Below are 15,430 nucleotides of genomic sequence, written 5' to 3'. Positions count from 1 at the left end.
ATTGAACACTAAAAAGATCACCTACAAACGTGTATTCCTTACCTTTCTACCTTATTTTTTTCTAAATTTAAAGCTAACAAAATGTCTGGGTTTCTCTTATTTTTCTGCCTGCAATTTTTGTCTAAATAGGAAAAGAGCAATATGTGCAGTCTCCTACCTGCAGCACATCCGTATGTGAGCTCTAGAATCCACGTGACAGTGGTAAGCCCAGCAGTGTCCAGTTGGGGCAGCACCTCCTATTCCTGTACTAGAGACCTGGACACTGATCCTGGATGCCTCAGAGAGACTGCACATGAACGCAAGCGTATTTCTATCTGTGAACTATAAGACAGAACTGCACCAGACCTATTAGGTGTAACTCTGACAGAGCTTTCACTCAATTAATACTACGGCAAATTAAAGAAGAAAAAAACACACAAGCACACAAAAAGACCTGCCATAAAGAGAGAGAAAATAATTGCAGCACCATTCAGTAAGGAATAATGTATCATCTTTTCACGCACCACTAATTTGCCTTGCTGCCTCTACTAACAGCCTCAGAGCCATACCTAATTGTACCCCCTCATTCCTCTGCCAGGGCACATTGTCATGTCTGCCTCTACAGCTGTCTTTCGTTCTCTTCTCAATGACAGATGATAAGAACTGAAGAAAGAAGAAGTGCATTCTGCATTTCGTGAAGAGTTCAGATCGCACAAATGAGTCAGTTGGCTGTGGAAACCTTTCCTTCTATGTATTGTTCCATTACTGAGGAACAAAAGGGTTTGTACAGGTCCGGTCAAATATAGTATTTATACACAATGACTAAGATTTTGTCTCCATTAGCTTTTTACAAAGAGAAACATGGATTTCTCTAATCTCATTCTGTTATTTTCAAACCTTTCAAAGGTAAGAAAAATGGATTATAGGAATCACACTTATCTCATATTCATAGCATAGGAAATGATAAGGAGGATAGAACAGGAAAACTATTTTAGTGCCACTTCTATCTTTTGGGAATGATGTGCATACCCAATGTATAATGCTTTTCAGTGTTAATATCTGATCTGTTTATCAAACTATCGGTACCTGCACTGACCAACTCTTTTGTTTGCTTATTGTCTTGCAGAGTCTGTATGGCTGTGTTTCAACATAGTGCCAGGTCCAAATCATATTGGATAATGAATATTCACACACATTTTTTTCAGGTCTATATTTTGTGATGTCTTTTTATTGTAGAAGAGAGCTAGATATTTGATACAAGGTCATCACACATATTTATACAATTGGCTTCACATACTCAGAATCCTATACATTTTCCCTACACAAATTATTCTGGTCTGTGAAATAAGAATTTGCATATGCTCCAGGAAGTCTAGAACAGAGCTTTCTTTCTATTGATATGCCCATGGACAGTTATTTTCTTTCCACAATTATTTCAGGTTGTTCTGTTGTGACTTGCCTATCATTTATTTGTCATCAATATAATGTTTTAGGAATTGATTTCCATTTTTTTTAGCTGAAGTTGCATTGTAATTTAGCGTCAGACTGTAGCATAAAGGAAGTACATTTATACCAAAATGAACCTGGACAAAAACCAATTAGGCAAAAATACAGTTGCAAAATTATTCAATTATTTTTTAGTACCAGGAAAACATCTAATTTGGTGACATTCAAATATTTTATTAAAAATCTGAAAGCTGAACTGCAGAATTTTGTGTATGCAAGGACTGTGGAATAGAAATTGTCTAAAATAGTTTCTTTTTTGTTGTTGTTTTTGTTTTTACATATTTTCTGCATTGGGCTGACTTCACTAGGTGCTGCAGTGGGGCCATTGTGTGGAGTGAGGCTGGGGCTGCCCTGTGCTGGCCCCAGCTGGTCCCAGGCGGCTCCAACGGCCCCATTGCAGGGCATGGCCAGGCCTCACAGCTACTTTGGGGGCACCTCAGGCATTTAATAAAGGGTGAAAAATGATGCATAGAAGCTGTGAGTGAAAGAAGAAAGAAAAACGTGAGAAAAACAGCCCTGCAGACAGAGAGGTCAGAGAAGGGGTAGGCGGAGGAGGTGCTCCAGGCACTGGAGCAGAGGTTCCTTTGCAACCTGTGGCGAAGACCCCAGTGAGGCAGGACCTTGGAGGATCACGTTGGAGCAGATAAACACGCTGCAGCCTGTGGAGGACCCCACACTGCTGAAGGTAGAGATACACTGACAAAAGCTGCATCTCGTGGAGAGCCAACATAGTAAAATGTGGCCCATGCTGGAGCAGGCTGTGCCTGACAGACTGCACCCTGTGGGACTCACATCGGAGCAGTTTGTGAAGGACTATCCTGTGGGAGGGACTCCACACTGGAGCTGGGGAGAAGTGTGAGGAAACAGAGCAGCAGAGATGAACTGTCACAAAGTGACTGCAGCTCCTGTTCCCCATCCTCCCTGTGCTGCTCAGGCCTGGGGGAGGTTGAAGAGTTGGAGATGAAGGAGTGAACTTGAACCTGGGAAGAAGTAGGACTGCAGGTAAGGTGGTTTGGTTTTGCCTTTGTTCCTCACCATTCTACTTTATTTTTAATCAGGAGCACTTTATTTATTTATTTATTTACTTTGTCCCAAGTTGAGCCTGTTTTGCCCATGACAGTAACTGGTAAGTGATCATTATCTTGACCCATGAGCTTTTCTATCTTAAGTTCTCCCAACATCCCGTTGAAGAGGGACAATGAGAGATTGACTGGTTGGGCATCTGGCAGCAAGCCAAGGTCAACCCACAACTTTCAAAACCAATTACAAGTAACTGTGACCTGGAGTCTCCTGAAGATCATAAACTCAACCTTATTGTCACAAAACTAATATGTCAGACGTTGTCATTTTCCTACAATGTGGCAATGTTATTTAAGGTGGTTATAAGTCTTCTTTGTCCATGTTCCATCTAAATGTCAGGACAGAAGAGAGCCCAGCATTTCCATTGAGGAGTGTTCACAGTATTTGGGTATCAAGAAATTCAGGTTTGATTTACATACAAGTATTGACATTTCAAGTGTAAGAATATAGATTGAAGAGCTCGATCCTCTTACCAAGTATTTTTAATAACATAGTCAGAAGAGTAACTGAAACTACATTGTTAATAAAGTTGATTTTGAATGCTTTTTTTCGATTACCCTTCATCAGGGAAACTGTTCAAGAACCAGCTCTCCCACTTTAATGATGTGGTCTGTAAACTTGTTTGTGTGCTTACAGGAACAAACTTTTTAATGTACCTGTTCTTAAATTTGTAAAGGTATTATTGAACTGGGAATGTAGAAATAATGAATAATCTCCATTTTACACAGAAAGTATAGATTTTATAAAAGACAGTAGATTGTAAAATTTAGAAGTAACTAGGTTATGCTCAAAGTAGTACTATAAACTCAAAGCCTTTTCACATTGTTATTGAAAGAGAAAAGCAGTATAAACAATGACTCAGTATTTTCATATTTCATTTATTACATACTATAAACTGTATGACTAAACTTAAAATGAAACAATATATATATATTTCTGATTTACAGTAAATTTAATCACTGATTAACATTCCAGAAGGAGGAAAAACAAATGAACATGCTATGAAACATGCTAATGATGATCATAATGATAATTGAGGATGTTCTTAGAATAGATAATATCATAATGAAGGCATCAAGACTTTACGTAGATTTTTTCCCCCTCCAGGTTTCATAACAGGCAGAAGAATCTTCACTTATTTTTGAAACTGAAGGAAAGGGAAATAATTCCCTTTTAATTTCCATTTATTATGAAGCTGCTTTTTTCCTTGCCTCTTTCTGCATGTGCTTTCATTTTCCTGGCCGTGAGGCTTTGCATTACCTAATAATAAATCTCTCCTATTTGATGAAAACCTTGCAGGGCAAGCCTCTGTTTTTAGTTTTAACTTTAGCCTCAGTTATTTTATTTGCTTCTGTCTGTAAACGTGGTCTCAACTGAGTAATCACCCTAAAATTACCAGCCACAGATGTGGAACTGGTATTCCAACAACAGGAAAAGAGAAACAATATGGAGAGCTCAGTTTAATTTGTCATGAAATCACCTATATGTCTTTACTGAAGTATGACTCTCAAAAAAACCCCTCAGTGTATATAGACCAATGATTTCCTTAAAAAATGAGGAAATGCTCTCTATGCCTCTAGTGATCTGCAAATGAAAGCTTGAGAGCTACATCCTAAATGAAACAGACATGATGTAGATAAACCTTTCTTTTCTAGATCATTGATAGGAATATGAGAATATAAAATGGTGAGTAATGGTTCATTATGAGATGAATATCATACATAATAAAGTAATTCCAATTCAGATTGTGCATCTGGGCCCAATCACAATTTGGTCAGATTTGTTCTGCAGTGGAAAAAAAAAAAAAAGGTATAAGAGAGTTGGGCACCTAGCAGCAGGATTTAAAGACTATTAAGATTCTGTCTGCCATGACAATTGGTAAGAGAGGGCTATCTAGCAGCCCAAGGGGGAAAAAAACAAACAAAAAAAAAACCTCAGCTCCTCAACTTCCACAGTTTCATGGAGACAGACCACTCCTGTCTCCAAAAGTTGAAACCTGGTTTCACCTTTCCTGCTGGATCTTCACCTGCACACCAAAGTTATCTTGTGTTTTCTATTAGCACCCATCCTTCCTGCTGTGAAAGCTTGAATGTAACCAAAAAACCCACATTGCCATTCTTCAGCACTACTTAAAGCCATTTTATTAAATGGTCAGGCCCAAGTATTTCAGAGCCCCCTTCTTAGTTTTCACATGCAAGAGCTTTCCTTAGTCAACTCTTTGCTTCTCATAGCATCCCTGCATGTATCTTCCTATTCTGCAGTGTAGTTTCTTCTGCTCATTTCACTGAATGCTCCTCAGCCCTTGACAGGACAGCTGCTCCCTATCCGGCCATGCAGTCCTAATCGAGACACAACTCATAAGTTTGTGACACAGATGCATTAATCAGGCAGGGTGCATGTTACAGCTCAAGGAAAGGGTGAAGTACTTCTGCAGGCAGCTTTCCCCAGTGATGACCCTGGCTCCACTCATCTGGAGTTGGGTAATGAGGAAGGGCTGCAGAGCGAGGACTTCATCTCTCTGTGCTTAGTGTTCTTGCTGGGGTCAAAGTAAACTGGCTTCTGCTACTGGAGGCTTGCAGCATTAATTTGTCTTCTTGATGTAAGTGTTAATAAGCTAACGTGTTATAAAGCTTTATAATGAAAGGATTGTTGTTCTGAATTCTGTCTACCTGCAAGCTGGTTACTTGAAGCAGTCTATCTAGGAGGTGGCAAGATAACTTGCCGAAAGCTTGGGGTGTGAGCTCAGGTTTGTAAATGCTATCATGTTGCTGCCCAGGTTAACCGTGAGGCCATAAGCTCCCTTGAGGGGGAGAAGGGCAATTACTCCTTTCATGTGTCTTTATCTTTCACTTACAGTCTTCGAATGCCTTAAGAAAAGCTATAAACTCTGGATCTGTGGGTAGGTGAATGTGGAATGTGTGCCCTTTGAAAAGAGCAGAGTAATGAGTTGTAGCTTCTTGTTTTGAGAGTACTTATGATTTTTGGCTACTGACTGAGGACTGATTTCTAGGAGTGATTCAGGTGTTCACAACTGTTTTTAAGGTGAAAAGGTGACTTGAGTCCTGTTAAGCATTGAAGACTTACTAGCTCTGCCTCCTAGCTGAATGGTACTTTCTGTCCTGGTGTTTTGTGGCTGTTATGAGCACCTGTATGCTTTAGACATGATGTAAAGTGACAACTGATAGCAAATGATATTGACAGCTCTTTGTTGAACTTAATTATTCTTCAGAGACTGGCAATAATCAATCCTTGTAAAATTCATCTGTCAGTTTGTGGTGCCCCAACTTCTATATGGGGGAGTTGAAGGGAGACTTCTCTGGGGAAGGAGGAGTTCCTCCATTTTACCAGCAAAGTTTTGCTTTTTCTTAAATTGTCTGACTTTGCTGAAGTGAAAACTGTCATAAGCATCAGTTAACGTAGTGAAAATAAAGATAGGAAAACTCAGTGGTCATATTTTGTTTATCTGTATCCTGCAATGTAGTAAGTACCCTGGGCTCCTATTAAAACTAGTGAATTCTCTGAAAATGAGATCACCACCAAGGAAGACTATGTTCTTTGCTAGTATAAAGCTCAATGTGTAGAGGAATATCAAATGTCTTATACTATTTTGGGTGGCTTTTTTGTTTACTTGTAGTGGTGACACAAAACTGTGAAGTTCTCATGTTTGTTTATGGAGATAAACAGATGAACCAGAGATAAACCACTGGCTCATGAAAGGGGTGCGTGGGAAGGTCAAAAGCAAGAACAAAACTAAAGTAGACTAGCTCAAGCTAATCAGCTCTATTTTCCTTCCACTAGAATAGTGGAAAAAATATACAATCTGATCCATTTACAGAGCGATCGCTTCCTGTCTATTCTGAAGCTTCAATTGCCTTGTAGGCTCATGATCCATGTTGTATATGAAGTTAGTAGAGGGGGCTCAAAACTGCTACTGAGACTTCAAGGAGTGGCCATCAGTAGTTCCTGAGCTGAATTATGAGAAGTGTTGCCAGCTGATTAGAGGCAAACAATCACCTCCCTCAATCAGCACTGGTGAGGCCACACCTGGAGTGCTGGGTCCAGTTCTAGGTTCCTTGGTACAAGAGAGATATGGATGCTATGAAGACAGTCCAGTGAAGGGCCAGAAAGATAATGGAGGGGCTGGAGCATCTCTCCTAGTCAGAAAGGCTGAAAGCGCTGGGACTGCTCAGCCTGGAGAAGAGAATGCTTGGTGGGGTGTCTCTCTTCAAGGTATAAATAGCTGAAGGGAGAGAGCAAAGAGGACACAGTAAGGCTTCTTTCAGTGGTGCTCAGTGCTGCATGAGAGGCAAACTGAAACACATCACTTACATCACCGTGAGGATAATTGGCATATGTGCACTGGCATAGGCTGCCCAGAGAGGTTGCGGTGTCTTCCTTCTTGGAGATAGTCAAAAGCCATCCAGCGATGTCTAGGGCATCGTGCTGTAGGTGGCCCTGTTTGAACAGGGGGAGTTGGACCAGAAGACCTCAACTATTCTGTGAAAACAAAACTTACTTGTATATACAGTATTGTGCCCAAAAGTTGATGGGGGGCAGGGGAAGGTACCATGTGCCAGGACAGCAAAGACCTATCAAAAAAACTTGTAATGGGAATGACACTTCTTTTTAAAAGCATCTTCTCTCACATTAGTTGTTAGATTTATTCAGTGAAGTGGTGTGGCTTTTTGTGTGTATCTTGATTTGTGGGTGATATATTTCAGTTCCTTCCTGTCTTCGTATTCTCACGCTCAACAGGAACTGCTTTTGTGTTTATACTTTACCTGTTAGAACCATGTGGCCAGCCCATCACTGCTTGGCTTCTATAAGTAAGGCTTCAGTTGATGTGCAGTCAGTGTACGAAAACTTATGCTGCTATTCAGCCTCTTAAACCAACTTACCTGCGGTCTTCTAAAATTACTGACAGTGTTCTCTGGTTCCCTCTGCTCTTACTGAAAGGCTGTTTCACTTCTGAGGGTTAAGACCTATCTTCTAAATACTGGTCAAACTTACAGGACTTATTCATAAGAACTGTGCTTGCATTTTTTTTTCCTCTGCTGTCCTTTCATCTTCTGTGAGTTGGTGGAGTTGGATGTAAATTTTAGGTTTTTTTACCCTCCTACCATTTCTGCTCTAAAGAGCAGTATTCTCCCTTGTCTTTCCCGTTGCTAGGTTACATGCATCATGCTTATTCAAGATGCATTTACATGGCACGAAATAGGACTGCGTAGAAATGCTCAAGCTAGATCAGTAGTTTAGGTGAAGCATTTTGGGTACTGGCAGAATTACTGCCACAGTAATGTAATGTACTGTCTAAGCTAAATTGCCCCACAGAGAAGTGGTTTCTTCTAGCTAATGTAACTACCTCTACAGATCATCATAGTTCATGTAAAATATAAGGGTATCCTTGGTGGTCTGCGGCTATAGATACTCTGTGCATCTTTTGAGTAGGTCTACTTGTCTTCTTATACCTTGTTCAAGTTTGGTGACTTTTGTCATGAACTCTAAACATATAATTAACAACATCCAGTAAACTGGGAGCTATTGTTTATCCCATCTACTTGCTTGATATTCAAGATCTGAACAGGCATTTGTTCAGTCAAAGGTTAAAGAACTGAAGCCTTCCATGTGTTCATCTTCCTTGACATATGTATTCACTTTCTGGTGAGGTTCCTTTTCAGAGGTAGCAGTATTTAAGAAAACCTTAAGGTTTTCTCAGAGTTTTCTGGGAGTTTGGAATTTTAGCATATATGAGGACTGATTAATCATTTTTGAGTCTATTCAACAACACCTAATGGAACTGAAAGTTATGGCCAGAGTTTTCAAAAGTTACTTATTCTTCAACCTGATTAGCTACTATCGAAGCTCTTTCCAGCAATGCAAAAAGTAGCACAAATATCTGGTATCCATTTACTTTTGCTGTTCTCTTTACAGCTAAGAAGGATGTAAAATGTTGCTTCAAAGATATTTCAAGTTAGTTTTAATATATTTATCCCTATTTACTTGATTACAAAGTGAGATGAAGTTCCTGCTTGGAGGACAGTGAGATCTGTGATGATTCCAGTTTCTTTGGGAGGGTTTATCTTTCTCTTTTGTAGTTGCTCCTGAGAAAGCTTTCCTATTCCACATAATCTAGTTCCAAGCAATGAATTGCTGTGAAGATAGATATTCTACGTGGACAGGTTTTGAAATAGTTGCTGATCTTCTATGAGAAAATTGTCTGAGGAGTCTAAAGGCCTTTAAAGAGAGGTTAAGAGAGCTTTAATTGCACTCTGATCCAGGGTGGCACAAAGTCATTTTGTCATGTTCAAAGATGACATATTTCTATGACCGAACAAACTCAGCTATGCTAATAGTCGTACACATTTAAACACATGGCACATAGACTACTAACATAAAGGTGGTTTGAACTAAATTACGTGGTCTGAAATGGGCCATAAGTGATTTGAGTAAAAACTTAAAGTGATAGTCGTGCAGCAAGTCCTCATACACAGTTGGTCAATTCTGTCCATAAATTCAAGCCTTTAAATTCTGTCCTACTGAAGAACTCTCAAAGCATCTTACACAAAGAATGACTGTTGCCAGTAAACTTCTTGCATCTCAGCACGGCATAGCCTGAGTCAATTGCTAGTTTCTCATCCGAATAACAGTAAAGACCTGCTGTGTGCCTTCTCTTGTCTGAGAAGGCTAACTAGAAAGGATCCTTATAAAAATCCTGTAAAATAAATTTGGAAAAGAGGTAATGTTTTGCCTTCTGCCCTAAGGCAGAATCAAATGTTCCTATGTTATTCCTGATAAATATTTATCTAGTTTGTTCCTAATAATGGAAATTCTACAGCTTCCCAGGCAATCTTTTTCAGCATTTAGTCATCTGTAGTACTAAGTGCTTCACCTAAGTCTCTTGCTGCTATTAAACCCACTGCTGCTTACCTTATCTTCACTTGATATGAAGAAGCATATATTCGCTTCCTACTTAATATTTTAATGTGTAAAAGATAGAAAAGCTGTTATCACTCTTCCTTCAGTCTTTGTTAAACCAAAGTATATTATTCCCTTTCAAGCATGATCGTGCTTGCCTGTTACTCTTAAAATTCCCTCTCCTTGCAATCCCAGTTGGTCCACATTTTTCTTGAGTTGCATTACCCCAAAATGCAACAGTGACTTTTGAGGCTCTACCAGCACCTAATAGCACTGAGTAATTTCCTCATGCATTGTGGAGGAGTTAATTCTTCCTTACTTTTTATTATAAAAATAAAAATATATACAAATTATTCTTCCTTATATTTTTCAGTATAGAAATTGAGAAGAGGAGAGAGAATTTATCTTTGATTTACAAGTAGTAAACTAAATTTTCTGTTTAGGTTCTCAGACATTATTCAAAGTATAAAAGGGAAGATTATATTTCAATTTAACTTCTCATTATGCTTTCTGAGAAATAAATTACTTCAGATTGTTGTAAAATTTGTATGTAGACTAAATTCTCTTTGGAAAACTGTGAAAACAACATAAAATACCTGTTTAATGTACTATGCTCCCAGTATATTCGATTCATCTTTAGCAAAAAAAAAAAAATGATATTTTAAGAGATCCCATAGCATGGACCAATAAATGTTTTTATTTAGGGAGTTCTCAGGTTATAGGCTGAATTTCTCATGTCTCTGTGAAAGACATGGATGATGTTACAGAAAGTGGGTTTCCATATAGCAATGCAAGTAGCATAGATGCCCTGTAGAAATGCGTGATAATTTGGCATGACGTGGCTAGGCTCCCCATATGCAAAGTTATACCATGCACCAGGACGCATTATCACCACCAAGAAACTAATCACTTTTCATGGGGTGTGAAGTATCACAGGGTCATTCATTGGGATGTTTCACAAATCAGCATCTTGTCAGTGCCCCTCCCATGCACTTTCCTTGCATATTATATAGGTCACTTGAACAGATCTTCAAGAGGTGAGGGGAGAAAAAAGTGCAGGAACTCTCCATGGTAATTCAGTTGTATAAGATGTAAACTGCTGTGTGTTGGAAACGGATACTCTGCTTCTGTGGACAGCATCTAAAAGCAAAAGCTTACATTTTACTCCTGTTCCATTTTCCTTTCCTCACACTTCTAGGGAAATGACAGAAATAATGACCTGATGTTTGACTTTTGTGAGTCATGGCCTTGGTAGCAGAAGTGCCATAATTATCTCATTGCTGCTATCACAGCATTGTAAATATTAAATGCAAAAAACAATGTTTCAATAGCTTTGAGGTTTTGACATTAACTGAGAAAAGCCAGTGAGTTCACAGTTAATGTTTCATCTCTTTAAGTTAATTTCTTGAGTATTTTTAGTACTTTCGCTTTTGAAGCCACAGATTATTATTAGTAGTAGAATAAAATTCTGGAAGTTCATCTCTGTACTGGTGATTACAGTCTGTTGTCTAGCATGGGATTCACTTAGTGGACAGGATCCTTTAATTAACTCTCACTGCATGTCACCGATATCAACAGATTTTTAAGAGCTAGGCTAATCTCTTACATATGCTGACATGTAAGGTATGTGCGTGCTTCAGCAGGAATGGAAGGGAAACCTGAGATTATTTTTGAGCCTCTATCACTTTCTTCTTAGAGAGTTGTATGTCTGTCTGTAGCTGTATTGGTAAAATGGTATTAAAAAGTAAATAGGGAGAAGTGGAGAAGGCAGAACTGTGCAGGCTTATCTGAATTTCTTCTATGGACATTACAAATATCAATTTTATTATCATCCTTGTTTTCCTTGTAGGTTATTCCACTTGGACTTTAGTTATTGTTGTATGGTTAGTCATTAGGGAACCGTGTTTCTTGTTTGAAAAAAGTCACTGACTTTTTTTCCCAACTTTGGCCTCTGTGTGGTTGTTACACGGTATGTTATTGTTAAACATGGTAAATTCCATTAAGAATCATTCACAATAGTGCATACAGCCAGCTGTGGAGACAGCAGAGGTAAATATCTGCAGTAGTACTTCAAGTAGAAGTGTACTGAAAGGGTTGTTAGGCATTGGAATAGGCTGCCCAGGGAAGTGGTTGAGTCACCATCCCTGGAGGTCTTTAAAAGACATTTAGATGTAGAGCTTAGTGATATGGTTTAGTGGAGGACTTGTTAGTGCTAGGTCAGAGGTTGGATTAGGTGATCTTGGAGGTCTCTTCCAACCTAGATGATTCTGTGATTCTGTATTAGGAACTGCTTTTGACATCTAAGGCTTTCAAGGTACAATTTTCTCCTTGCTGTACTGTTCTTATGCTGAAGCAGGGGTGCTACTCCGTGGTATGCTTCTATAAACAAGAGCTTAAAACTGTATGCATGTTGGAGTCTGAACAACCAAATTAAATGAAAAACTGCTAAATAATAGCCTTAGGCAAGGAAAATGAGCTGAGGAGAAGATACTCCTTTTCTACTGTGCGCACTTGTGTTTAATCAAAGGTTACTTCTGAAGGATTATGTTGTCTTTGTGTACTTATTTGGAATTAGATTAGGACTAATGCTTATTATTAAAATGTTATACACAGAATTTTCCAAAGAACACTTCATATGTGACCTACTAAATATTTGTAAACAAAGCGCTTCTTCTGACTGAAGCAAAATTGCTAAAAATTATCTACAGCATAGGGTCCCAAAATGTGTTCTTTGGTTTACTGAAATGTTTTCATCTGTGGTATTCCGATATCTGCAGTTAGAAGACGGAGTTTAGGACTACAACTATTCAACACCAACCAGATGATGATTTGTGTTTTTGCAATTCACTGTAGTAGAAATAAATCTTTAATGGATGTTCCATCTCTCCTCTCTATTGCTCATCTATTTACTACTTTGCTATTATTTTTGGTCTTTAAAATTTAGCAGACAACTACCTAAGCATGCCCTTTAATCCTGCCTTGACAGCATACAACAGAATGGGAATTTGATAGCAGATTGAAGAATCTAGCTGACACAATGACAGTGACAAACTTTCATATAATCTACCTGGTTTTGCAAGATGTCTTTTGAAAGCATTGAAATGTTACAGATTCATTCGAAAAAGGAAAGGTAATACATTTGCCAGTGTTTTTGTTTGTGTGGTTAAATTTAAACAAACAAAAGCCCCAAAATATCTACTGAAAATTTCACATAAACTAAAACGTTTACAGATTTTAAGAAAGTAACATTAGAATAGCTCTAATTATGTGGCCACTGTTGACTTAAAAAAAAAAAAAAAAAAAGACAAATATCAACTGTAAGTGAGAGTGTGAGTGGAGGGAAACACGAAACCAAACAAATCAGGCTTACTTTGTATTTAATGATACAGTTGTGGCTTTAAAAAGTGACTCAGGCTATTAATTGGCTCAAAGCAGAGGACAAATAAGAACAACAAAGGAGGCTATAACTGTTTCAAATATGTGAAACTTTTGTGTAGCACTAAACTAAGGAGGGTTGTTCATAAACTTCAGTATAAATCTGTCTAGCTTGTTGTAGAATCATGAAGTAATATCTTCCAGAAGATTAAACTTTTCAACTTCAAGTTCTTTTTTATTTTTTATTTTTTCAGGATAATTAAATGTAAAGAAGAGGACAAGTGTGTAAATTGTTCCAGATGACTGAGTTTGGGAAGGCGTAATTTGGAATGGATTTTCCATGTATGTGGAAACATAGAGAAGTAACATACTTTTTCTACTTAATTTGAATGATTATATCATTTCTTCAAATGAAATGGAAGTAGCATCTAGAAATGCTGCCTGAACTTTATGTATATAGGAAAGAGTAAAAAAGTATCAGAATTGGATAGATGGATAGATGGATCACTGGAGTATGTTAGTTACATACATGCCTTCCATTGAGTTTAGTGGTAGCAGCTAGTGGCAGATAACTCTTTGTGGGTCTGAAAATATAAAAGCATGGGGTGAGGCTGAAGCATATGGGGTTCTGGTAGCTTCTAGGGTTGGGTCTGCTTGCTGATGGTTGCATAAGAGCTTCCTGATTTTAACATGGGAATGTGGTTGTTACTTCCTTGCATTTAGAGGGTAGTACAGATTGTAGTTTTTGTATGGTGAGATTTTGAGAGTAGGGCTATAAGAAATGATAACACCCCAATGACCAAAAGCTGCTAGTCAAATCTCCTCTCCCATCTGCTCCTTCCTCTCCCATTCACTACTGGATTCTTCCTCAAAGTACTTGGTTGTAAGTGACATTAACTGCTGGAATTTGAATTTTGTTTGGGTGGGATGCAACAATTTCTTTTTCTGTAACAACTGAGGAGTTGCCTGGGTTTTGTGAGTTACATCACAAAATGTGGAGGGGAAATAGTAGAAGAATTGAGTTTCTAGGGGAGGAAGGGATTTTCTGCCTCTTTAGTCTCTATTGGGCAATAGGGCCAGAGAAGTCTTTGAGTTACGGATATTCTGGTTACCTTCCTTAAAAATGGAATCTTATTTCTGTTTTTGCTATCTTTAGTCTGAATTTCATTCCAGTTTTTCTCTGGGGAAACCAATATGTCTAAATTCATCTGCAGCTTACTCCCACTGTATTTCTTTGTATACGGAGACCACAAATATAGTATATGGAAACCTTCCTTCCTGAGGGCTTCTGTTGCTTTATTAACATATGAAGTTTATTATCCTTTTACTTCAAAACACCATCCATTGCCAGAACTACTGTAATACTAATTTATAAGAGCTTCCCCCATACATACACTTTATAAAACTCCTATCTAGTATGATATTCGATTTCTATTGATGCTAGATATGACACTATGAAGGTATGTGTTAATGTAATGGGATTTCGAGTGCTTTATCCAAATGTTCTTTCTTCTTTGCATAGTTTTTCTAAGGCTTACATAGCTTTCTTTCCTAGATGCCTGTACTGAATTCTTAAAAAAATAAAAAAATAAATCCTTTGCTTTGTGGCATGGGATGTTCTGCTGTCTAAGAATTTTACTGGAGTAAAGATTCTGCCTCTAAAACCCAGTTCTACAGACTCTTATTTATGTGAATGCTTAGTCAGTAGGAAGAGTCCAAGTAGGAAGATCACATGAAAATGTAATGTGAAGTTCTCTGGAACTGAATAATAAGTTGATCTCTTGCAATATATTCATACTTATTTTTGCAGGATATCGAGCTTAACATTAATATTCTAAAATAAGTAATATACCCATCTGATTGAAAGTAACTCTTATTTGTTCTTCCCTATTTTTATCTGCTCAGATGAATGTTAGTATCTTATGTCCTTTCCAATAGAAAAATTGGAGTATTTTAGGCTGTTGTTAAGATCTCTTGTTGTAAAGCAGCTACTTATCTATGGGATGACAAATTTTTGTTCTGCATCCTCTTTACCACCTTTAGTAAGGCTGAAAGATATAAGAGAAAATTAAGAGATACTTTAGTCATTCACTGAGAGGAGGGTGACATGAACTTAAATAGACATAGTCACAATTCTATTATGCTGGATCTTGAAAATACCTGTTTGCCCTAATTTTCAAAGTTATAACTAATATCAGAGTAAACTACCAGTTTTCACTATGGTATCCTAGTAATTCTACAAACAATTCTTTTATTTAGAAAGAGTTTTATTTTCCATTCACAATCAGGATTTTTTCCTGTGTCCAGTCTCCTTTAAGTAGTGAACTGTAAAGCCACACATGAGAACCTTGACTGAGGTTCTGTCTAGTCTGGCTAGTGTGCAGCCCCGAATAAATGGCAAATCTGCATTCAACTTCTATAGCGTGTGCACTTCAAGTCACTTTTCCAGTGAGGCTGCTGCCCCTCTTTCCCTGATGATGCCAACTTTTCATCTAGTCTATCTACCGAAATGAGGCACACATGGCCAGTCACTGGCAGAGTCTTCACGGTTTGGGTACTATGTAGGATGTGCTGG

General features: G+C 38.1%; 1 protein-coding gene across 1 annotated transcript in view; it reads left to right on the top strand.

The window, feature by feature from the left end:
- The window catches only part of LOC310882937 (uncharacterized protein), a 206,625-nt gene that overhangs the window by 108,457 nt on the left and 82,738 nt on the right, over positions 1–15,430 (top strand). The window lies entirely within an intron of this gene.

The sequence above is a fragment of the Anser anser genome, assembly GCF_964211835.1.
Source record: "Anser anser genome assembly, chromosome: 1".
NCBI lineage: Eukaryota > Metazoa > Chordata > Aves > Anseriformes > Anatidae > Anser > Anser anser.
The sequence above is the reverse complement of the archived record's forward strand: the minus strand, read 5'-3'. Positions and strand labels throughout refer to the sequence as shown.